Source organism: Condylura cristata, unplaced genomic scaffold (assembly GCF_000260355.1).
Source record: "Condylura cristata isolate star-nosed mole 26May11 unplaced genomic scaffold, ConCri1.0 scaffold00029, whole genome shotgun sequence".
Taxonomy (NCBI): Eukaryota; Metazoa; Chordata; class Mammalia; order Eulipotyphla; family Talpidae; genus Condylura; species Condylura cristata.
The window spans coordinates 23,212,505-23,217,327 of NW_004567130.1; the positions used below are offsets into that span (position 1 = coordinate 23,212,505).

At 41.6% G+C, this 4,823-nt stretch overlaps 1 protein-coding gene across 1 annotated transcript in view; it reads right to left on the bottom strand.

Moving 5' to 3' along the window:
• EFCAB2 (EF-hand calcium binding domain 2) overlaps positions 1–4,823 on the bottom strand; it is a 56,612-nt gene that overhangs the window by 47,979 nt on the left and 3,810 nt on the right. The window lies entirely within an intron of this gene.

The window sequence follows — 4,823 nt, forward strand, 5'->3', positions numbered from 1 at the left end:
GAGCCGCTGGACTGGGGTGCGGGGGAGCCGAGCTGCGCGAACCCTGCGTGGAGCCGCAGCCAACAGCGCGTCGTCAGGGCTGCAGCTCCTGATACCAAATAGAACGTTCTAGCGACGAGCCTGTCCGTGCTCTCAGCACTGCGGGCCTTAAAAATACGGGTGCTGCGGAGGGACGTGGCCCCCCAAGGCGGGGCAGCTCAATCCTGCCCTCTTGAAACTCTGCAACTCTAAGAGGACATTTTGGTCCTCTGTTTCCTCGTAGAAAGTTTAATGATGAGCCTATAAAACGGAGCATAGGTGTATCCACTGAAACGACGACGGTATGTAGAAACTGCTAAATGCTAAGAGGTCCTCAAAATACAAGGTATTGATTTGTGTGCTTACCTTTTATTAACAGTTTTATGGCTCTAGAATTCTGATTCTGCAAACTCAATAGCCCATAAAACAAGCTTATTTTTCTTTATGAAAATAAGTATTTTTTGATAGAAGATAGTAGTTGGTGCTGTTATTACCATTCTCGTTGAAGTTAAATACAGGCAATTGATTCGTAGCAAAATGACTCATTAGAAGATAGATACTGGCATAAAATGACTATAATTCTATGCAATCCATTCTTACCACTCAAAAATATTTAGTAATCATAAGCATCCATTATGTGTAAATGTCATAGTCCTTATGCTCTGGTTACTTACTTACTTAGGAAAAGATTCACTCTTTCCCCACAGATAAGGAAAGGCTTTGATAGCAACGCTGGAAAAGCCAACTGCAGACTGGGGTTGACTATTCCTTCCCTGTGGTTTTTCAATTGTTGTCTGCAGCTTAGTTTTCATAATACCTTGCTCTCCTCCCTTCCTGCGGCCAAATCCACCCTCCACCGATAAACATTTGTCTGTTCCAGGTTGTCAAAAACCCTGAAGGTCAGTCAGACGCTCTGAAGCTTTCCCTGCCAAACTCGTCCCCTTTGGCCTCATCCTGGAAAAGATTATTCCCAACCACATTATTGCTACATCTCTGAATTTCTAAAGCACAATGAAGAAAACACTGTTTCTCTAAGTTTGGATGAGTAAAATATTTACAGTACGACAATTAATTTATCCGGGGAATTAATTTCAAAGAAACCAATCTTTTACCCTTTTGTATACTCACAGTGCCTAGCCTAACTTCAGGGACTTAGGTGATCTTACTACGAATTTAATACATACTTTTCAGTTGGCTGATTGGCTGATTATAGATGGAAGCATGTAATTATTACAGACAGCTTTGCGTGGAGTGAAAAAGCACTTAACTAAGTGATAAAGAGCCACAATGCCAATGAGCAATTATCTATATTATGCTGATATTTGGCTCAGCTCTACTTTTCTTTGGTGCTAGAAGCCTTTCTCTAACTAAATTAACACTTTTAACTCTTTTAAACATTATTAGCTTGCTTTAGACCACAGTTGACTACAACCATTTCTTTTTCTTTAGAATATGTTTTGTTTCTGAACTATAATTTGAGTGGCTTTGTAGTAGTATATGCTGCGAAAACAGCTTTACTTAAAAATCGCAGGGTGATTTTTTTGTGGAAATTCACAAGTGGAAAATTATTTTTTATCCCACACCTTGACTTTTCTACACTCTTGGTACAAAGTCAGAAAAAGCAAGGGAATAGTTTCGATGACACCAATTTGATAAATTACTTAATGGAGGTGGATGAATATCCCAGTTATGTCCTTTTGCAAGTTTGGATATGAATTAAATCTGTAAACACAAGCATCCAAGCTGTGCCCACATCATAGAAAAATCTTTCATCTTTCTCCAGCTAACTCATTTACCTAGGATGTGGATGAAATGGGAAAAGATAAGAGGTTTGAAAAATGATAGTAAAAAAATTCTTCACACCGTGTCTGCTTTCTTCATATGGTGATAACTGAAATCTCCTTGGAGCAGGAATAATGGAAAAAAACAAGCAAACTGGATTTTCCTCAGACCTTGCCATCACTGATCTCATGATTCTAGGCATGTCATATAATCTCTTTAAAATTTAGTTTAAAAAAAATTACAACGTCCAAACTCCCTACCTTCGAGGTTTTTTAGAAGTTATCTTTACTAAGGGAATGTGGATTACAACATTGTAGATGGCACATATTTGGGAGGCTTTACAAATACAAACCATCAGTAATCCTGTGCCTTCATGTTTCAGGCCTCATCCCACGTTGCTTCCCCTCTGGTAGCCAGAGTTGCCTGTCAGGGGCATAGTCGTCTTCTTAACTTTGCCTCGTCCACATTTCAAGATAAATTCCTGGACAGATTCTGATATTTGAATTCCCAGGTGACATACAGTGACCTCTGTTGGGAGCAAAACAAGAGGGGGTCCCCAGCAAATCTTTTTTCAGGCCAAGTTTTGCAATGGTCTTTTGCACCCGTGACCTTACCCCCTTAATTCTTTGAATGCATCAACAAATGCCAACGCATGTGCATCTGGCACTTCTAAGCAAAGAGGTTTCATGTCTGAGGCACGTGCGGCCCCATGTTGGCCAGAAATCACGTAGGAAGCATTCTCTCCTTTTATACCTCAGTTCTTTTCTAGCCTCTACCAAAAGTGCCTACTTAACCTAGGTGGCTTTGGGGCCTGATGTGCCTTCCTCTTTTTCAGGAGATTTTCTGGAACCAAGGGATCTTTTTTCTTTGCTTTAGTGCCCCCATCTCTCCCACACTGAGGCCGATGTTCCTGTGCAGTGGTACCACACGGGGTGGCAAGGAACTGCTCTAACTTCACTTGAACATAGAGGCGACTTCTAATATTCACTCGGGGCCCGGATGTCCCGATCGGGGTGAGCTGTGAACCCCTGGGATCTTGTGCACAAACCATGTACCTTGCCATTGTTTAAGCCTTACCAATTGATAATATCTAGATTCCCTGAGCTGCAGACCTGAAAAAATGAGAGGGAGATTGTATAATTCCAGGCTTCTAAGGTGGGTACAGGTTTCCCCCTGCTATCTGAAAGTCAAGTGTTCTGATGAAATCTTTCATACGCTGAAATGTGCAAATCAAAGAAGTAATTACCATTCATTTGGAATGGAGCAAAATTTTAGCATCCTCGGGGCCCCAAAATAGCCTACCACTCATTCCAAATAACACATAAAGCCTAAAATAAAACTAGAATGTAATAAAAGCAGGAATGCTATAACAAATACCTACGCCTATAAAAAGTAGTTCCCAAGGAAGGAGCCTAGCTGTTCAGAGTGCACGCTGCTTCTCGCTCAGCTGCTGCAAACTAACACTGAGGATCACTTACAATTTTTGCCTTTTGTTATAAAAGCAAAATTCCTTTGAAAATACCTTTTTTTAAAAAAAAGATCAATTTTTTCATAGAAGAACTGGAGTGTGGACCAGAGGTGCTGGGAGGTAAAAGGATTCACCAGAGACAGAGCGGGGAGCAGAACAGGTAGATGGACTGAAATACACTGCTGAGGGGAGCAGCCGGGAGGCAGGAGAGGTCTGCTGCACCCTGGGGGTCACTCCCTGGCCAGAGATGAACCTCAAGCCATAGCAGTGGAGATAGCACTGAGGCTTAACCACTAGGGAGGCCCAAAAAGCAAAATTCCTTTTAGGAGAGTTTGCAGTTATCAAAAACATGTACACACGTAAAGTATAATAACCTGAACTTTTGAAAAGTGAGCGGTACCTATACCCGCCTTCCCTGGGTGATTAGCGTCAAGAATGTCAGCCGTTCAGGTTAAACACTGCTCCCCACCCCCCACCCCGCCCCTGCTCCATAGCTGAACAACCTTACTCTGCGATCTTAAAACATTACTAGAATACAACAAAATGAAGATATGGTTACATTCTAATAACGGTAATGATAACTTTCCTAAAGAAAGCAGTATGCATTCTCGCTGGATTCTTAATGAGCCTGATACTAGTATTCCCATTTTACAGGTGAAAGAGCTATATCTTCCCATTAAAGTTCTGCTTAAATTCTCCCTAGAGAACATCCAGGAATCTAGTTCTAATTGTGGAATCACAGAATCACCAGAATGGCTGTACTAGATTCTAGATTCTTTCTCCCTTTCTTCTCTCTCTGTTTTACTTGTAGAGACCTTAAGGGCGGTAAACTATGGCACGTGTGTCCTTACTGGACGAAGAATTAGGAAGTGAAACTCACTTTTCTGCTTCAGCCTTCTCTCTCAGGCCTTCCTTCCTACAGACGGAGGTTTCGGGTCTCGCCGTCATGAAGGATTGTGTTAACCTCTTGTCCCTGGGTAAGCGCGTTCTGCCTGCCCGTTTTCCCTTGGGCTTTCCTTTCCAGAGAGACCTACAGCAAGAGGCTAGAGTGAAGCAATTATGAGCAGACTGAATTTTAACTGACATGAAACTTCATCTCCTAAAACATTTGGAAAAACCACAATTTTTCCAAATCCCTGGCCCTCTTTCTCTCAGAAACACATATTTCTTTTTGTTTCCCTTCAAACACAAATTGACAAAGCATGTAACTGTTTATTGCTTAAACATGTCCTGTCCTAAACAGCACTTTGATTGCTGAACAACTGTTGCTGAGTCTCAGTTGTTTATTCATTGAAACGAAGAAGCAAAAAGCAAAGAACGGGGCTGATCCAGAAATTCAATAAACAAATTTATAAGTGATCACAGCCAACTGTGGAATTATGCTGGTAACTGACCTTGAAATAATTTTTCAGTTCTGGTTCCAAAGAGAAATCTTTCAAATTAAGTTTCATTCATGTTAACTTTTATATTAGGAGATCTGCACAGAAAGCCAAGCAGAGCCCTCCCTGGTGGCACAGCAGGTTAAAGCGCAGCACTGAGAAGCTAAAGCCACTTC